We start from the raw sequence: 21,452 nt of genomic DNA, 5'->3' as shown, positions 1-21,452 counted from the left end.
GAACATACTACAGTATTCCTGCAGAAAAAGTACTTGCTTTGCCTCATTTTTAAAGACAAGTGAAAAAAAAAAAAGCGCATAATAACTCTTTCATTGCCTCAATATGCAGCTACAAAGCTTGGCATAATCTTACTGCACAGTGGACAACAAAATCAATGAAGAGTATGTCAGACAGTTAGTGATTTGACAGTGAATAAACAAACCTGCACATTATTCCCAGCCCACATTCACTTTTTGTATAAGCTTGGGAAACCATTTCTACCTTTAGTCCCACCCTCCCCACAGCCTTTGCCATTAAGGATAGTGCCACTTCCATTGTCCATAAAGAAGAGATGAGAGCTGGATCCCCTTTATACAGATGACTACTGTGATACAGGTTCATATCTGCACCAAAATCTTCGAGGGTCCATTCTGTCTTTCAGTTTTTTACCCCCTGGATTATGTCTCCCCCTGTCATAGATCACCCTGCTGAGAGTCTTTTTTGTTTTTGGAATGCTGTGTCCTCAATCAGTCTCTGTGAAAGTGAACAGTGATGCTGGAACCAAGCCGCCAAAAGCAGGTGAGCTTTTCTTTGCGTCCTCCATACCACAGAAAAGATTTCCTCTTGGCTACTTCTCCGAGCTGTGGCACTGTTCAAATGCCCAGTGCCAGACAGCATACCACCATAGCCTGCCCTGAGCCCCTCAGGTGAGCAACATGGAGGTTTCTGTGTGGGCAGGACAGGCTCCCTCCTGCTTCCACCACAAATAGGTGGTCATCAGAAATCATGCATAAGCCCCTCAGCCATGTTTCTTCAACACAAAGGTTGTCCTGCAAAGCTGTAGTGTTTTTCTGAAGAAGCTGTGGCTAACAGAATGGCACTGCCTAGGTGAAAATGCTAGACAAATGCAAGTCTAGCAAGGCAGCAGCACTTCTTTTCAGCAGTTTAGTCCTTCTAACCAAAACACCATGATTCATTTGTTTTACACTCTACTTAGGCAGTGATGTTTTCACAGGAATGCCCCTGTACTTGGCAATTTTCTCTAAATATTTTCCTTCCTATTTCCTCTGCCCACTGTACTATGAATCCCAGTGAGAAAGAGATAAAAGATAAATTAACTGATTACCAGCTGCTCTGGTGATGAATGCATACTTTTATGTTGTATTACACATACGGCAACAAACTGAACAGCTTGGAGTTAAGAGGAAAATGTATACAATTTGACCTGCTGACACAGGAATCAACCACTAACACAGTGTCCCCTTTGGCAGCATTTTCTATTCACTGCCAAAAAAAATGCCCCAAAAGCCACCTCAGGATAACTGACATTTGCCAAAGGAGAACCCTTCTAGTTGCAAGCCACAACTCAAACCTGGATACCCCAGTATTTCCTGTTTGCCAGGCAGTTAGTGCAGCTGGACCCTGGTCCACGACAGGGGCTCCAGGGTGCTAGGCTGACAGTATTTCTGTGTATTTCTGCTTACTGCATGGCACATCAGCAAAACTGAGAGGGCAAGGAGGAGGCAAAACCAGCCTGAGACTCCTGCAGGCCAAAATAGAATATGACCTTTTTAGTTCTGCAGCTATAAACACATTCTTAAACAACAATCCCAGCTACTCCTCGCAGTCACAAACCCAAGAGAGCCAAGTGATGAGTGCTGCACAAATAAAAGCAAACTGAAAGGAAAAGAAAGGGAAGAAAATGCCCTTTCCTGGCCTACCTACATTCAGCAATGCTGTTGAAGTATCACATGGATCATTCTTGCTCTACTTGCAGGGTTCTCCACATCCTATGTACACACTTCGCCATGATGAAGTTCCCTCTTTATTTAGAAGAAGCCCTGCTTTATTTCAACGTGATACCATATGGTGTGATAAAAATGAACAGAAAAGGTTACACACAAAAAACACATAAGCTTACAAACACCTGTTTGCTGCAAGTGTTAAGGACTGCTCACAGTCAAGGACTTCTAAGGATAAAAAGGAAGATGTCATCCTAACCAGCAGGACAGATGGAAAGTTGCTGAGCTGCCATGTATGTGTAATTAACACATAGAGGCTTGGTGATGCTAAGGCTAAACACCAGCAATGAATCAATGTGGAACCTGGGTTTGTAAAACAGGTAAGGAAGCAACCATTAGCATTAGATGACACTCAAAGGAAGAGACAATCTTCATGCTGAAATTATAGGTGAAGTTCTAGCTCTAGCAAAGTCATTGCGTGTCCTAGCACCAGAGGCACTAGTCACTACAGTCCTAGCAAGGTTATTAGCTCCCATCTTAAAAAGCCCGCTCTGAATTTTTGTATCTAATTTAGATGTGGCATGGCCTGGGGTTTGAGTGATCTGTTGGGAACACTTTGCAGATCCTGCATAACTGACTTTCCACAGGAATGAAAGCCTACACCATTTTTACCTTGGTAATGGACACAGCGTAGCACAGAGGCATGAACTGGGACTCAGTAGCAGTCCTGCACCCTCAGTTTAGATATAGCTACAATCTTAGAATTAACAAAATGTAGTTCCAAAAACCGCAGTACAATTACGAGAATGAAACCAAGGAGGAATTAAATTCTGTCTGGCCAATTTAGCAATTCACATGCCTGCACATCCTTACATACACCAAAACACAACAGCACTGGTGATTTGAAGTCTCATAACATGCAGCAGCTTCCCTGCTTCACACTGAACATGCTGGATTTTCACCCCCACCCCCAAATACCTTTTTCCTTCTGCTCATAAATAAAGAGCTCTGCACCTTCTGCGTCCTATCAAAAACAGAGCTGTCATATAGAGGTGCAGAGAAATATTCTAAAAACCCCACAAAACCAAACCCACAGTCAGGTATCCAGCTGCATCTGTAATTCCTCACAAGGCTATGTTCCTAAAAAAAGCTCAGTGAGGGAATAAGGCAGTGTTGCCTGTGTGTGTGCCTGTATGTCTAGCAAGCCCCTGGGGGAAAAAAACTGAGTATGACTTGTTCTTGGCAGAAATACTCCTACCCATGAAAAAGGGAGGGAGAAGGTCCAGAGGAGGAGTCAGAGCCTTTAGAGTAAATAAAGTCAAGTACTGGCCACCTCTGGGCAGCAAACAGGCAGAAGCGCTCCCACATCATGGGTTAGTTTTCTACTGCTTCCTACGGATACAGAAACTAGGCACTTGTGGTTTTGTTGGCTCCAAGTAAAACTACATGTTTAAAAAACAAAACAAAAAAGGCAATAGGAGGATTCCAGAGATGTGCATTACAACTGTTCCTTAACAAGAATATTCATTTGAAAAAAATTAAATGTTTGACTTAAAATAACATGGAAAACACAGCAGGAGCCCTGAATTTGCAACGTGCAATGGAGAAACTTGCAGCTCTGGAACTGATCAAGTTGTCTGTGTGTCATAAAATGACCACTTGGAACAATCTTTTCTGGAGACTCTTGCATGAAAAGAAAGCTCAGTAATGCAGGTTACTGTCACCACCTTTCAGGATGCCCCTGATTTTCTTGCTATCTCCTCAAGAATTGTACATGCCTCAAGATGGGAATAAAAGAAACATTGCTGGGAAAAAAATCTACTTGTAACTGCTAGTGCCTGAAAATCTTGGGTGATTAACTTGAGTCATCTCAGAAAAACATCAGTCCTTCTAGACCTGCCACTTGGGATATCCTGATACTCTATCACTTTTACAGTGTGTGGGATAGACACGAATATCATGAAATCCCAGAGGTCTAAGACTTCCCGTGTCACAGGCATACAAGTACTGAGCCATACACAGTGCTCTGTCTGCCCTGGCTCTAGAAAGGTCTGACTTCATCTGGCTTTAAGGAAAATTTAAGAAAATAGGTCAAACTGAACTTTCCATCACAGGCAATTGCCTGTCAGCTTGCACAAGCATTGCGCTCAGCACAAACTGCCCTCGCACTTCTGTCTACATGACTAATCAAATTAATTCCTCATAATATCAAGTAGCATGGCTTCCCTAAGAATATACACAGACTAACATTCCCTGATGATAATCCTTACTGTTATTGTTACTTCTCAGGCCAGAATTACAAAGAAGGACCAGATTGGAGGAATCTTTGTTGAAGTAATACAGCCAAAATAAGTAAGAGCATAACTCGAAATTGCTAAACAGACCAAAAGATTTATTTCAAAGCAATTAAATGGATAGTTATTACCTCAGGAACTCTTTACTGGCTATTGAGAACACCAGCCTACAGCAAAGTTACGACCAGCATGCAACAGGGATGACTGGATTTTTTGCCTTTATAAATGACTCATATTAAGTCTGTTGCTTGTAGTTGAGAACAGTTTACTTGAAGGTCAGGGATATGACTGTGCATGAAGCACACTCATTTAGGGAACACTTTCACACACAAAAAAAGAAAAGACAAATGAAGAAGAGTAAGTTTTGTGGACTTACCCCCATAGAGTTCATTTGCAGTAAACACGGTTTTAGACTCTTACCTAAACTTCCCAAGCCAACAGCCTGGGACTTGCCATGTCTCTTGTGGGCCACTGGATCAGCCACACAAAACTAATGAGTTTTCATTTCAGTTTAATGGCTCACTATGGTTTCTGCAGTTTCCAGCATCATTGTATTTGAGGCAATCTGAGAAAGTTGTAAAATGCAAAAGATTTGGAAGATGGATGTCTGGGGGAAGCCAGATGGCAAGTCCGGTGAAGTCAGACCCTGACAAGTTCTGACAGAGGACAAGAGGCTGAGCTGAAGACGCAAGCAAAATGTTTGTGAGGTCTAACAGGTAGAAATGAGTTGTCAGGCAGGCAGAGATTCAAGAGGGAACATGAGGTGAAGGGAAGTAATTTTCAGTTGGAAGAGAAAGCAGATAAAGGGAAGGAGGAGGAAAAGAGAGAAGATTAGGAAAGCTGTGAATAGACATTTAAACTTTCAGAGTGCCTTTGAACTGACAGACCCTCCCAACCTTCAGAGGCTTCCCCACCACTGAAAAGCACTTTGTAATTACATGAGTAGTGCAGGAACCAAGAGTACTGGGGCAGCTGCAAAGGACGATTAAGGTATGTATGCTGGCAAAGCTGTAGGGGGAAGCCTTCACAAGTATCTGCCTCCACTGGGCCTGACAGCAGCACACACTGTCAATCTCCTCACTTCAATAAGCACTCACATTTTCCTCAGCTTAGAAAAAAAAAGACAAAACAAATCCCTAGGAATAGCATGCAGCTTCTATACATATCTCCCAGTGTGACAGCAGCTTGCAGTACTGAAATGAAGCAAGAAGCTTCTGACAATACAATGAGCATCTTTTTCAGTCTTTTCCTCCTTCAGCATAAACACAAGCTCCTCCAAACAGCACAGAAATCTGCATGAGGAGTTAACTTTCTCCAGAGAAAAGCACCAGAAAGGATTCTTACTCCCCTCCTTTTAGCCCCTATTATCTTTACTGCAGCCCAGTCGTTTTTCATCATCAGACTCCTATCTCTTCATTGCTGCTTGCACTTTCACTTCAGACTGGTATGAGGCACAAAGCACAGAGGGAAAAGTTTGGCTTTGCATCAGTCCCATGTCATCATTCCCGTACCTCCCCTGACTTTAGCATAACCAGGGTAGTGTCTACAACACCAACAGACAATACATGTGCCATTAACAGATATTGCTGACAAAAGGCCATATTAAGCATCACTTGCCTCTTTAAAACCTTGAATTGCAGTCAACAAAAGCCGCTGCAGTGTGCTAAAGGATCTGAAGAAATAGCTGTATAATCAGTTTTTGCTGAAATCCCCAGAACATATTTTAACCTGAAATTTGCCAAGGACTTTAACATCTGCCCACTGGATAAGTATAAAGCTTCAAGATCATGTCTGGATTTGACTGATTTTTCAGGCCTTTTATAAAAGGAGAAAATATTAACAGCTAAAATATAATTTGCCTTTCTCAGTGATGCATTGTCATGTATAAACTACATACCTACACTACTCTTTGAAATCTTAGCATCATGCATGTAAATTATTTGTCAGAAATAAGAACTTACTCCTAGAATTTGTCATTTTTTGAGGTTTTATGGATCCAGCTGCTCCACCTTCATGATCCATAATGCCTATCTGCCAAAACCTGTCTCTAGGTGACAAACGTAGCACAAAAAGTAGGATTTTGCTTTTACCAAAGGTTTAAACCAGAGGAGAGCACGTGACTGAAGGCTGAAATAGGAAGCCTGGAGTCCAATATGCATTTTATTCACAGTGGAGGAAGTACAGCAAAATAGTGGTAAAACTCAGATCTATTTTATTACTTTGTATTACAGAAATTCCAAGGGGCCCCAGCAGAGCTCAGGACTGCAGTATACAATGCACTCTGACATTTTAACAGACTTTTTGTCTTAGTGATCTTCAAGTTTTCTCTAGTACAGCAATCCTCTGAGCTTAAAGCATCCTAGCTTCAAGACTTTGGTGTTTCAAGGCTTTGGTAAGGCTCAAAGTGCATCATGAGGCCAATAGCACATGGAAGCTTTCAATCACTTTATGGGTTATAACTGGAAATCTATCATCAGAATGTATACTAAGAGGCCAAATACAACTATGTTCCTTACATCACCATGAACAACTAAGAGCTTATTGTTCATAAGCAGTATTTAAAGACCACACTGAGAGAAGATTCAGGAAAGAACATAGGTTGCATTCTCTTGTGATGCTGGCACTCCAGCAGGCACTTCTGCATAAAAAGGTATTTTCCACTACCCACAAAAGGTTAAGGCTTAAAGGTGAGACTATTCATTACTTACAACTGAGCATAAGACCAGGTTTCCCAGGGAGATTGTAAAATCTCCATCTCTGTTGGTTTTCAAGCCTGGAACGCATAAGTTTCCAAGCAATCCAATCTAACTAGACCTGCTTCGAGCTCCAGAGATCCCACTCAACCTAAATTATTCTATGATTCTAAAACATTAAATCAGTATCTTCCTCTGACTTGTACACCTTTGTGCTAACAACCAAAGGCCAAACCAAGCCAAAGGCTAGCAGTGTGCAAGTATATTTCTGCACTCTACAACTGCAAAGTGACTGAGCTTGCTTGTCAGGGTAACAGCTTTCAAACCTCAGATTAGATATTTGAATGGGAAGTGACCATGCTACAGCATCTGTAACCTCTGCTAACAGAGGTTCCTCCATCAATTCCTAACCACCTCCATCTGATGGAATGTCACCTCCACACTGGCTGCCAGAAGACAGATATGCTGGGAAACACAGGTATCACATAACAAAGAGCTGCTTTGGCTGCCTGAGGCATCAGTCTGCTGATGTATGCACAGAAACACACAGAGGGGGAAATGAAAAGGCTTCCAGCCCCCAACAATTTAGGCATTAGCTGTGCCTGCACATGGGAGTGGAGCAGGAATTTTGTGAGGCAAAACTGACCACCGAGTGGAAGCGCAGGGACCAGTAATGGTAGCAAGTGTTTGCTTTGCTCTTTCTCTTGTTCTTCTGACCAAAGCAGGACTTAAAAGCCAAGAAGGTGAGAAAACAAAGAATACGGGTTGTAGGGAATGAAGCAGCTTATTATAAAGCTATTATGAATAGTTGGCTTGCTGCTTAGCTAGGGGATAATGAAGTTAGCAATTAGAGATGATGAATGGTTGAAGGGGTTTCATAATGATTTGGAAAGATTTTCATCTTTCTATCAGACAGGTTGAATTCAGGTCAAGTCAGTACCAACTGAACGTGAATGCCACCTGATTTATTTCATCAAGCTCTGTGGAATGAGCTTGGTCTCTTGTAAGCTCTTCGGGACAAAGGCTTATTCATAAGTAATTATCTGCAATAAGCACCTCAACTTACATGAGGAGGTGCTTTATACAAGGTACTGTTCAAACAACCCAGCCTTGAAAAGGTTAGGATTCAACTAGATACAACTGTAAAAGTATAATTTAAATATGGCAAAGAGAAATATGGCATATCTTGCCCAATGCCTTATGGAAAGTGTGTGCCAGAGCTTTATTTTAAGCTATATTCAATTACAAGCCAGTTCTTCCTGCCTGGGCATTTAGAAATTGCACAGTGCCTGCTGGGCAAAACTGCAGTCTATACAAAGCAGCAAAGAACATAAGGTGCACTTTACTAGCCACCATGTTCATCAGCATCCTTCAAGAGTCTGCTTATGCTCTCATAAATCCCCCCAGTGAGAAAGAGAAGGTGTGTTACTACCAAGCAATGGCACCAGCAAGAGCTATAAACAACTTTGTCTTCACACAATGGACAATTGCCTCTTCTATTGGGTTACTGTCAAGAGAAGCACTGGTATTTCCAAGCCACAGCTTGTAGTTCAGCTCCTTACCAAAAAATTCCAGCAACTCAGTTACGAATCCTCCATTTTTTACATTTTAGCAATAGTAAATGAGGTACATGAGAAGGGGTTAGAAGTAGTGAACAGAGACTTAGTTAAGGGGCCAAGAAGTGATAGGAAAGCTGGAGGAGAGAAGAGTCTAGAAAATTAAATTCACCCCAAGAGAAGAACATAAATAAAGCAAGGACAAAAGACAGGGAGCTAATACACAGAGAACCCCTGAGAAACTGCAGTGACATAACACATCAGTACGGTTATACTGGTGCAGTCCACTGCCACTGACTTAGCACAGATTTAAAATACCACACACCATAGTACTTCATCTAGCACACTACTATGCAAGCTGTTCTGCACAGACTTTGAGTCTGTGCAGTGGGACCGCATTAGGCATCTGCAACAGTATAATCATGTTGAATAACTGGACTTTGTGAGCTTTTTAAACATGGATTTCCTTGGGACTCTAGACCTCAAAACCAGCTGTGTGGAGGAGAGCAGATGGAAGGATAACCAGTTTTCAGTTCCCCATTTAAAGGCTGCCCAGTCCATACAATCAGTTCTCATATTTTGAAAATTGTCCCAAAGTCAAAAAAGTTACAGTATAAGATGTTTGAAGCATGGAGCTTAGCAGTAGGTCTTCAGTCCTGGTGAATATCTCTAAAGGAGGAATGGGCTAATTCAGTTACAACCAAGTAATATTAATCCAAGCATCTGAGGGAGGAGGCAGAAGGAAATGCCCCCATGGCTAGAAAGAAAGAAGCACAGCTTTGTCAGGACAGACAGAGTCTAGCTTTGGACGGCACAAGAGGTGATCTCTTTTCCTTCATTTCTTCCTCTATTTTCTCCCTATCCTCTGAGGAGAACAGAGAGAAGTAGGCATTTTGGATAACAAAGGAAGAGGGAAAGATTGCCACTTGATTCAGGAGAAAAAGCTAGGAGTTAGCTGAGGTGCTAGGGCAAAGAACTTCTTTACTCTCATATATACTACTGTGTTCTGTTACCTTATCTTTCAGATGTTTTCTTCTGCTGCTAAAAGCCCACAGATTAAATAAATCTATTATCTTTAAATTCTGTCTCCTGACACACTTGACTCCAAGCATGTAACAAAGCATTTTTGCTGCACAGTAACAGTGACATTGGGACCCCTCTACAAAAATCAAGATTTCTAGTGCATATTCCCAGGATATCCAAAAGCTTTCCAGTTTCAGAGCTGGTGATCCTAGGTCTGACAATATGACCTATCATCCAGGGACAAACAATTACCAAGAGAATGCTGGCTTTTGGGAAAATAGCAAGGAAGACTCATAGTTCTCAGGATCCTGAGGCATGAAAGACAATGTCCATGAACTTTGCTTTTGTTTACAGGTTTTGAAATTGAGTGTGGTCATTCAGATATAGAACACAGAGCTCAACTGCTTCACAGAAGCAACTCAGAAAGTACACTTCGCCTGTGCGTAATAGATAATTGTAAAGTTTAGTATGGTTCTTCTATGCGTCAGTTGATACAGGAGGTACTGCAAGCCTGACTCACTTGCCTTTGTTGACAAGAAGCACGACACTGAGATGAGACACACGGTAATATCAATATCTTTTAGTTCTAAGGGTTGAAAACTGTTTACCAACATTCTGCAAATGAATAACTTTCAACTGTCGACTGGCTGGGAAGACAGGCAGTAAAAAAAATACATGAGGTGAACACAAAATACCGCTTAACTATGTTTTAGTGATGATTACAGAGGGTTTTTTTGGTAATTTTTCAACTGTTTCCAACCCTAACTATTCTATGGTTCTATGACCTTCTGATTATCTTTGGCTACCAAAGGTGCCCGGATGACAGATCAGAGAAGACACAGACCTCTTAAAAGGCCTTTAAACACAGTAGTCCTAATAAAGATTTTTGATAATGTAAGCCTTGCAAAAATAGATTTTTAGGAAATTATGAATCCACACACTTGGTCTGATTTAGTTAAAACCAAACCAGGACAGAAGAAAGTCATGATGCAAAGCTTTGTGTTTGGATGCTTAGTATATATTTATAATTTTAATCTCTGTAGATTGAACATTCTCTGTAGATAACTGTGCTCACAAAGTTAAATACATTGAAATTCAAACTAAAGATCCTGAAACAAACCCAACCAGATGCATTAACAATGCTCCAGTGAGTACACTAGCACACTAAGATATTCCAGGTCAATGAAGCTCATTCTAAGCAAAACATCTGGAGCACTCTAAATCCAGCTTTCTTTGAAAACTAAATCTATGCTGAGCTTCTCTTAATTTCTTTAAGACGCCATTTAATTACAGTCCTGATCAATGCCATTTTCCAAACCCATCTCCTGCACTACTTACTCAACTAACAATTAAAATTATTATTCTTTATCTTATTCTACTCAAGGTAGTTTCTCAGAGCACAGCATTAAAATCTTGATTTCTGATCGCTAGCACTGATTTTTGGTCCAAATACAGAATTTAAATGTTGGTATATGGTCAGAAAATTTTAGAATTTATTCACACCTTACTCCGTTCTTTTTTTTTTTCTTCTCAGAGCTGGATTGAAAGAAACACAGTATTTAAGGCTAGATTCAGATATAGGCTAAGGAAATGAAACTTCACTGCTTCTTAGGCTTTTTAAAGAGAGTTACTGATAATCAGAATTGAAATGGAAATAGGAGTACTTCCAGCTTCCAACTCACTAAAGTGGTAAAAATTATTTAAACAAGCATACAATAGATGTTGATTCTAGATGCATTCAAGTAAGTCAAACAGTTAATCTTTGAAAAATACACTTTCTTGACAAAACCCCTGAATACTACCAAATTCTGGCCGTAAGATGTTATACAAGCAACACCCTCCCACCCCCCTTCCTCTCAGTTTGAAAATGCAACCAAATAACTTTTCTACTGTGCCCAATAGGCCCCATCTGCACTGTGATCTTAGCCTCATGGTTTGAGAATGTCAGTGGCTCTGAGGCTATGCTGTAAGTTGTTTTGCCCTGAAAAGCAAATGACCTGAGAAGCCAGGCACAGTTCACTGCTCAAAAATATCCTCCTTTACCACAATACCTGGAGGCTTTCCCTAAAACAGATGTCCCAGAGTGATTTCTGTTTGATAACTCTCCTCCTATATACACTTAAGTTTCACTTTGGCCTCATCTTATGGGAAGAACATCCTCCAGAATCTGCATCAACTTGTCAGCAGCTTTGCCTTCCCCCATAAAGCTATGAAATAACTACTATAAAGTTAATGCCCAGATTATTGCTGAATTAAACTACCCTTCCATGTTAAGATGGATGCAAATACATGCAAATACATGCAAATATTGCTGCATAATGTCTTTTGCATTGCATTCAAAGAGAATGTTTGTTTTCCTTGAAGTTTTTATCATGTAAAGGCAGCCTCCTATATGTCCTGCTTGAGACACTAGTATTATTTTATGGATGCAGATTGAAGAAAATACACTACTCATTTCTAGCAAGGATAGCTGAATTCAGTCCTTAAGTAGCACGAGCCCATTACAGTGGTGATTATTAGGGCATCACTGAAATAGCAAAAATCTCTCAAGAAGCACCAATACCTAAAGCAAAGCTAAACTGCATAAACAAACACACAGCCCATGACGAAAATACTACTATTTATAACCATACCACAATATGTCCTGGAAGCCTCAAAAAAAACACAAGGGCTAGTCACCACAGTGAAGACTCAGAAGGAGCCCTGCCCCATTACAGACAGGCAAACAGGTACTTATTTTGTGGATAAATAACTGAGATACAGAAATGGTTTGCACAAATTGACAGGATGCCTGTGACACAGCTGCAAGATAGATATCAGAAGACAGTAGCTTGCTTTTTACTGTGGCTCCAGTCAGTCCTTGTGGACACATTCACTTAAAAAGTCTCCCAGTATCTTTGCAAGAACTGGCTGCAAGTTGCTACTACTCCAAGGCTTAGGACCTGCATTTGCTTTTGAAGAGACATATCCATACAGAACAATGCATTGCTGCACAGGGATGCATGGAGCATAAAATACTATCTGGAAGAAGTACTGTGCTAACATGTTGTGCCATGCAGACATACTCTTAACTGGCCGTGAGAAGCAGAAGATGAAAGAGCTGACATTTGCCAGCTTCCCCAGGATTTGTGGTAATGGCTAGCAACCACGCTGCCTATTGAAAAGAACTACCAAATGTGTGTGGGATGTGGCAGGCTGTGTACAGGCTCTTATGCCAAGATGCAGAAGCAGCATCTCAGAGGTGGCTTACCAGGATATTTGCTTTCTTTATTTCTTTCCTTTTTCTGAAAAAGAACAACTGAACCATATTCTGGCACTTAGAAGAAGCCTCCCAAAGTTGCTGTTGCCAGCTGGTATATTGACTTCTTTGCTATAGCACAGACCTTTGTTTTCCACAGCTTTATATAGTAGCCTCCATGCACTACATATAAAAATGAATACATTGTTTGCCTAGAGTGTCCCCAAGGGAGCAGAGTTATTGAGGTTTGAAATACCTTCACCCCATTTGCTGCCACAGGGCTGATTGCTAGCCTGCATCTGCCATTCACAGGAACTGAAAGTTAGATGGCCAGAAACAAAAGCTCCTGCAAAGAAAACATGTTTTACAGGAAAAATATGAAAAGAAAATGTGTAATTATCCAGTCACACTAGTGACTGCGAGATCCTCCCAGCTTTCCAGCCACGTACAATTAGCAATTGTTTTAAATAATCAATGAGTTAATTACAGCAGTAACTTTCTGTTACTTTTCACAGGGAATGTATTATGTGGTGGGGGACGTTAGAAACTGTAAAGCAGTACTCTCATTTAAGAGACAAGCAGAAACAATACCAGGGTAAGCAGCACATGCCTGGGTCCTGCATGGCTTTCCAACACTACTCCTCCCTGCAGTGCCAGCGGCTGCCAAGACTCTCTGGAGCAGGCTTGGTACTAGTGCCTCTTTCCTTTTTGTGAATATACTTTTTCCTCTCACAAAAAGAGACTTGAAGCCCCAATCAGGCTCAAAATTTACCTCTTCCCACATGCAGAATCTAACCTAACCAGCCAAAAAGCATGCTCAGTAGTTCAGCAGATGCAGTCTAGCAATACAAAGGCCATCTACTGCTTACTCTACGTAACAATTCAATTTGGCTTAAAGAAGACAGGACTCCTCTCAGTAACCACTTTTCAACTTAGAACTAGATTTTGATACTCTCCTTAAATATTTGTTTCTCTTGCTTCTTACTAGGCAAGATTACTGACTTCACTGTAACTGTGAAATGGGGAAAAATGGGAGGGTGCATTGCTAACTAAGCATAGCTATGATTTATCTATCTATACATGAATCCTACCGTATAGCTTTGATTTGCCACGGAAATACAATTTTAGCACGGTATGCGATACTAATTTGTATTAAGACAATTGATAAATTGATGCCTACCATAAGAGCTGGCATCATAATCTAGTACCTTGAGCTTTTGTGATTTATTATCAGCTGAAGGGTACTCAGGTCTGCATTCAATTATATGTAGCCAGAACTCAATTTCAGTTTCAAGTAATGATTGTAGACTTCTAGATACTGCCCACTACCTCCAATGAAAATATTCCTGTTGAATTTCAACTGGTACCTAGTTTCTGTCAACTGGGCATTTCATTACAAGTGGCAGAGATCTGCGCTGCTGGGACACATGTGGAAAGGTCAGCCTACAGGTGTCAGAAAATCACTGCTGCTTTGAAAAAAATGCAACATCTTAATGCATTCTGGACTCTACTTCTCCAGTCTGGTTGAAGTGAGGGCCTTCATCGAGGGAACAGCCACTCCATTCAGATGCAGAGAATGTGTCCTATTTTGGCACCCCAAACGGTAAGCATGTTGCTCAGAGAACATACATTCTCTCAGTCTCTCAAAAAAAGACAAGCTGGCATATGAAAAAGAACAGGTATGTATTAGGAAAGCTACAAACACAGTGTTTTTCTCTTCCTAGACCTAAAAAAGGCTGAGTAATGGCACATTATCACTCTCCTTTGCAGAGGGCTGTCAGGTGTGCTACTACCTGCTTGGGGAAATGAGATGAAAGCAAGCTATCAGCAACCTGACCCTCCCTTCCAGTACTGGAAGCACCAGACACACTCATTACATCCCTCCCAAGCTTCAGTGCCAAACTCAGTGCAGAACTCAATATCCCACTCCCCTGAGCTCATTTCCATTTTCACCACTACTTGTAATGAGCTTTCTTCGCCAGTGCTTTGCCAATTGCGTCCTACAGATACTGGGAGCACAAGGAAGGCACCATATTTATGTTCTTATTTATGAAAACATGGACATTCACATAACACAGAGAGCTGGCCTGAGAAACAGAGGCACACAGTTTTTGCCTACTGAAGCAATACTCCTAGATAATTTGCATCAGTTTTAAGGAACGCAAAGTAGTTTTTAAGGAAAGCAAAGTATTGCAAACTAGTTCACAGCACAAACTTAATATTTTATTGCATTCTTGAAATGGACATTTGTTTTTCATTGTCTTACCACATTTAATCTCTGAGGTTCCGATACAAAGAAAGTTTCCCTGTAACAACTGCACAGAGACTTCAAAAAGAAATTATTTTTCTCTAATGGAATGTCACCAGATTATGATTAACCTGCCTTTTCCTTGAGGTCTCAAAGAAAGATTATTTTAAAAAGAAAACAAGTAAAAAGGTCAACCCAAAGGTCCACGTTTTCAAATATGACTAAAGTTTTCCAAATATGTGCTAAAGATTTCCAAAAGCAAGGAGTGAGAATTTTCTGAAGAGCAGCCCCTTTTAAGATGTGTCCAGCTGGCCACATTAGCAAACAAAACAAAACAGCAATTGTTTGGAAAAAGTAAGTCTAAACCCCACCAATTTTAATCCTGTCTTTAAATACTATTTCTGAAATGACACCACGGACTTTACAACCAGACAGCAGAGAAACAGCTCTGTTTCAGCAGAACGTGACTTCTGGTGACACAGAGTCACGTAAGTGGCAGAAGCAGGGTTGCAAGTGCAGCAATTATAGCAGTACTTCATCAGGGAAAAACAGCTTTTAAGCAAGAAAGCTTGGGTACAAAACAGGTCAGAACCACTCCAAAATGACTCAAAGGTCTCAAAGACTTGAAAACAACAGGTCAATTTTAATGGCTGTAAAAACCCCCAACACTGTTCTCCTGCAAAGTTATAGGTCAGAAACACAAGGATGAACACATGCAGGGCTGATTGCCAATTAATCACTTCTACAAAACAAGTTCCTGGGCAACTACATGAGGGACAGACACAATTCTGATCTAACTAGGAAAGAGTCTGGCTTACAGCACAGTCTGTGCCCCATCCAAGCGTGAATTTGCTGCCCCTGGTTTGCAATCTATCCCTTAGGGCAGTCTGGGTCAGTCTGTGGACTTGGAAAGTAGTTTTGGTGTCTACAATAAAGCCTATCATAGACTCAAAACATTGTTCCTTCAAACTAGTTTGGTCCCTGCAAGAGATGTCTCGGTTCAGCCCCTATAACTGCTGGCACTGATGGTTTGATTTTTGTCAGGTTTTCTCCTCACCTTCGTTAGCCTGACAGCTCTCCAAGTCCAGACATTTTAGGGTCCACTCTAGACAGGTGGTGGTAGGTTCATTTTCTTAATTTCTGTTTTTCTAAAGCGAAAGCCCAAAAAAATCTCAATTCAACACCATGGTGTCCAGACTGAATGCCTCTCATTGCTTCTGCTATAAGGGCATCTGTAAATAGCTGATAAGGACGCCAGCACTTATGTATCTCTGCTTATTGTTTTGGCAGAAGGTGGAAAACCACCACCTTAGGCCTAAAAGAGGTTTATTAAGTGGAGGTTAGTCACTTCTGTGCTCATGACTATATGCTTAGGCCTTGGAGCTACTGCAACCACATGGCTTGTGAATGGGACAGTTTCTTTTCTTTTACACAGAGGTAAGTATGCAGAACACTACTAATTAGCTTGATACACTGCTAATGTAAAATACTGTTAAGTCTATCAAGTTCAACATGGCTAAATCATTTACTCACACTTGAGATCTGTCTTAAAAATAGGAGTAATCAAAAATAGTCATCTGGACGCTAAGCTTGTCTCTTCCCTCAAACAACTACACTCACTTCGCATCCTAAGCACAAGCATGTCTGTACAGATGAAATCTCCCTGGGTTGTTTCCTCATTGTGGGGTGAGCAATTATGTCAATGAAAAATTAGAGCAAAACAGGTAAATTTAAAGTATGGGTGATCACAGCTTAGGCACAGCAGTAAAGAGCAGACTGGCCTCTCAATGATAATGATTCCAACAACCTTCCTTCAATGATCATTTCAAGACCTGAAATGTTCCCTGGAAGATATAACTCTCATTTGGGCCAGGTCTCCAGTGAGTAGAGTAGCTTGGCCTTTAGGAAATAGAGAAAGCACACTGGCTAGTTATATCATTTGAATCTTTTCACTCTAGTCTGTACAACTGCTTACAGAAATGAAAGGAGAAAGCCATTGCTTCTTTCTTTTCTTCCTTCCCTAAAAATATGATCCTTCCCCTCTCCGCTCCCCATCCTTATTTTCAATCATTTTGTAATTTTGGGTATTTAGCAAAGATACACACTACTTTCAGGTTCTGTTTGGGTTTTGTTAATTAAAACTAAGATGTCTCAGAAGCCTTATATGCTTAATCACAGACCTTTCCTATTCAGTTGTTTCAGATAGAGATAAAATATTCAACAGAGAAGCCACCTCCTGTTTGCTATCACCTTCAAGTAAAAAAAAAAAAAAAAAAAAAAAAAAAAAAAAAAAAGAAAAAAGAAAAGCCAGCAAGGCATAGTTCAGCATAAAATAATACCAAAACTCTTTCTTGGCTGTCTGGATCAGCAGCATGCAGGCAGTAACACTGAAAGAAATCACATTAGCATGATGTAACTGTCAATTATATTAAGCAAGATTTAACGTTAAGTATTGCAGCCTGATTAATCTGCAAATATTTCTGTTAGTGGGAATGGTCTCTACAAGTTTCAGGTTTTAGCTCACTGCACCACATTAAGCAAAGGGTGAGAAAGGCACAAGGGGAGACAGATTCATCCTCTGTGTAAATGCACTGACTTCGAAAGCAGATCCCTTTCATTTCTGGAAAGACTCTGACTTGCTGTCAAATCCATGCAGACTCTGAGGGCTTCTCCTCATCATCGTTTTCCAGAAGGATATTGAAGGAGGCTTGCTTTTTGCTTTTTAAGTGTTTTTTTTTAATAAATTTCTAAGGGTATAGAAACTATCAAAATGAAAAAGACAAATGCTTCATACTTCAAAATGTTTTGACTTGGATTCACACTTAAACAGTCAGACATGAGTGCCTGGTGGCAAAACACACCATGGGAAGTACGGCTTGCACCCCAGCCTGCCATTACATCTGGAAAAGGTGGAGTATTTTGGAAAACAGACCCTTTCTCTACGAATACCTGGCCTACTGCTCAGCAAAACTGAACTTCCCACTGCATAACTTCAAAACATTCAAAACAAAACAAAGAACCAAACCAAAACCCCACAGATTTTGCATTAAGTCCCTCTTTACAGATAATCTCCCAAGTATCTTCCACAACTTTAAAGACTCTCAAGCGGAATTTTTCAAAGAGTTAAGTCTTGCCTACTTTTAGACAGAACCATTGTAGAATGGAGCACCATTTTAACATTAAACCAATAAACTGAGTGACATGACATCCTTAAGTCCTTATTGACCTAAATTATTCTGTGATGCTAGCAGCATTGGTTTACTCAGAACTGAATTCTGGCAACTTGGAAAATAATTTTGGGAAAAGCTGTCTAACTCAAATTTAAGATCCCTATAAAACCAGATTTAGAAAAACAGCACAAAAAATTGAGAGTAATGCTCCAACTTGTTTTGGTACCGAGTAAAGTCTGGGCAATCACATGGGATGTTTTTCCTATTTCACTGTTCTGAAACAACGCAAAGTGTGAGAAAAATTATTTTCAAGCAAGAGTATTACTTATTCCATAGTGTGGGCTTCCGCTTATCTTTCTTGTTCTTTGCATCTGTCATAAACAACACTCGTCTCTCAAAAAATGATCTATCTTCCTGCAAACTGCTTTTTCCACTGCAGCTGCACTCAAAGTTTCTCGCATTCTCTTAAACTGTCAACATTGTGAATCTATGGGGATCTGACAACTGGATAAAAGAATCAGAAAACATGTTGCTGTTTCTTACAGACATTTTAAGTAGCTGTATCAGACCAAGACTGGGTGAAACAAGAATTACTCAGCCTTACAGTACCTAAAAGGGGCCTACAAGGAATCTGGAGAGATACTTTTTACAAGGGCATGTAGTGACAAGGAGGGATGGCTTCAAACTGAAAGAGGGGAGATTTAGATTAGATATTAGGAAGTTCTTCACTATGAGGGTGGTGAGGCACTGGCACAGGCTGCCCAGAGAAGTTGTGGCTGCCCCATCCCTTGAAGCACTCAAGGCCAGGTTGGATGGGGGTCTGAGCAACCTGGTCTAGTGGGGGGTGTCCCTGCACATGGCAGGTGGGTTGGAACTGGATGATCTTTAAGGTCCCTTCTAACCCAAACCATTCTATCATTCTGATTCTATGATTGTATCCAGTCAGAATCTTCCCAGGAGTAACTTGTACCTATTACCCCTATCTTTTCCATGTGACTACTTGTAAAAATGGAGTTTTTGTCTTCTTTGTAACCATCCTTTAAATACTGGACCATGGAGATAAGGTGATAAGCTTTCTTTTCTCAAGGATGAACAAACCAAGTTCTCTCAGCTTTTCCTCATATGGAAGGTTTCCCAGGGCTCTGTGGCCCTTCTCTGGACTCCCTCTACCCTGCCCACATCTTTTTTGGAGGTCCCCCCCCTATCAGTGGGGACCAAAACTAAATACAGTATTCCAGGTGTGGCCTGACAAGGGCTGCATACACCAACTGCTTCTCAATTTCAACTGACCAGTAAGCGTAGCTATGCTAACACGGGCAAGGGCAAGGGCAGCAGAGACAAGGTCTTAGGTGTGACATAAGTCTAACTGTTGTGTGATGCCAGTGAGAACTGCAGTTATGAAGGATGCCATCTACTTACAAAAGCTTTACCTGAAGCCTTTTTACTGTATCTCCACTGAGAAATAAATTCAGAGAAAAAAAAAAAATTGGCAAATATTGTTAATGCTGAAAAACCTCTGAACATGCAGCACAGTTAGTGATATCACTGCTAGGGAGGACTAAGAATTATGTACCACATTTTATTTTGTGTTCTCCAAACTAGCTTATATGTAGCTTGGACATGACATCACCCGCCACCAAAATCTTCCCCTCTCTGATGTAGGTTTACATATATCAACTCCATACAATAAATACTAGAACAACCTCTTTAACACGAGAGACTGGAATAGTACAGAAGGGCAGTGCAACTATCCAAGCTAAACGTAAGGTCAGCTCATGCCTTGCCAGGAAAGAAAGAAACAAAAGAGAAAAGCTGTTATTTTGCCTTACTGGAATAGCTTAGTGGATAAAACACTCGGGGATTTGGTTTGCATTTCCAGTTCTTTTCTAAACTTCTTCAACATTGGCTAAGTTGTTTAGTCTCTGTAGGCTCCAAATGTCACTATTTTCCTACTTAGATGTCTAGCATGGTTATGGATGGCTGAGTTTCAACATCTGTTTTTGTCCATGATAAAAAATAGCACAGAAGTACATAGAGCAGAATACCTATTTTGCTCCGTATCATAACATATATCTATTCACCTGACAATTATGCAGGTCTATAATGACGTCATCATGTGCCAGCAACCAACTTCTCCATTCCTAGCCCTATTTTAGAAAAAGTTTGTCCAGAAGACCACAGGACACTTTCCCATACCTTAGTTTTTTCATGTGAATTAAACCAAGAATATATCCCTGCTAATCAGTGGAAGATTAATTTCATACATAAAATCCATGCTGAAAGGTACTAGCAAGTAGACTAGTCTCTGCTATGAATGAACTGTCTTCTGTACCTACAGATTGTTTCTGCACTTTCTCTTTCCAGTCTCAGATCTTAGTTCATCCCTAGCTTCTCTTCACAGCCTGATAGCTGCTGTAGTTCTGCATAATCACAAAGCACAGAAAAAGCATAAAACTGACTTGAAATCTAACTCCACTTCCAAGTACATCCTCTGCAGTTGCATCCTCTGCAGTCTTTTGGAATGAGTCTTTTCTCCTACCTTCACCTGTGTTCTTCCACTCTCCCTCTTGGTTAAGGGTTGGCCCAGTATGCACACAAGTGTGGAGACTGATTTTGGTAGTCACCAGGTACTGGTAAAACATAGCTGTTTTTTATTATCTTGCAGCACATTCAAAATCACATATCAACAAGAAGATTAAAAAACAAAACCAAAAAATGCCCCAAACAGCAGCAGAACATGATTTTCCCCCACCTCAGCATTTTCTCACCCTTTCATAAGCTTCACTGCAATTGAGGGCTGAGAAAAGTAACACTAGGCCATTTCAGGTCTTCTAGGTAACTTTCTACACCACTTCCATTGCATGTGCTGTTATTTAGCAGTTACTGCAGATCTCAATTTCAGTAGGATTTGCAAGTCAATCCTCTATCTGCAAATCCCAGATGGCTGAGTGATTTTTAGCACAGCTATTGATCTCCTCATTCATACATACTGGCTTCTGGGCAAACACACCCAGCTGCTCTCAGCAACCCCGTCTGACTGCCACGAGCAGAAAAGAGGACTTTGTGAACCCAAATGCTACCCACTAATAATACTGCCACTTTGAAAAATAAAATTAGGGAGGAATAAGCTTATGGTTTGTGCATTTTCCTACCTGATAGAGACTGCTGCAGGCTCCTTCCCTTGCTCTCCAACAGCTGTGCTTTCGGCAACTGAGCAACAGCCTCCCTAAGTGTGGTGCTCTGAAAACACACACACTCCACACACACACATCCAGCCTTTCAGTGCCAGACAGCCCCTTCTCCTCTGCCGTCAGCCAGCCGAAAAAACAAGTTGCAATTCAGTGACCAGCTCCCGTATGAAAAGGAAGACACAGAGGTTGGAACAATCAATGCAATTAACTATCCTGAAAACAGCATGAGGCTTTTTGTATAATGGGAACAATTGGGTTTTATCTGCCCTTTCTCCCCCTCCCATATATTACCTATAAATGAAGCATGTATTTAGCGG

The 21,452-nt window shown here is 40.8% G+C and overlaps 1 protein-coding gene across 6 annotated transcripts in view; it reads right to left on the bottom strand.

The window, feature by feature from the left end:
* Positions 1-21,452, bottom strand: part of PHACTR1 (phosphatase and actin regulator 1) — a 320,959-nt gene that overhangs the window by 155,475 nt on the left and 144,032 nt on the right. Inside the window, exon 1 of one of the 6 annotated variants that reach the window (XM_062617927.1) lies at positions 21,097-21,121. The exons of the other annotated variants lie outside the window; for them this stretch is intronic. The gene's annotated coding sequence lies outside the window, so the exon portion shown is untranslated. Of the gene's footprint in view, positions 1-21,096; positions 21,122-21,452 lie in introns of those variants that run through there. 6 annotated transcript variants of the gene reach the window in all.

Source organism: Pezoporus occidentalis, unplaced genomic scaffold, assembly GCF_034315485.1.
Source record: "Pezoporus occidentalis ecotype Australia unplaced genomic scaffold, CSIRO_AGI_Poc_V1 ctg2, whole genome shotgun sequence".
NCBI classification, from domain to species: Eukaryota; Metazoa; Chordata; class Aves; order Psittaciformes; family Psittacidae; genus Pezoporus; species Pezoporus occidentalis.
Note: the sequence above shows the minus strand (reverse complement) of the source record. Positions and strands in the feature narration are given on the sequence as shown.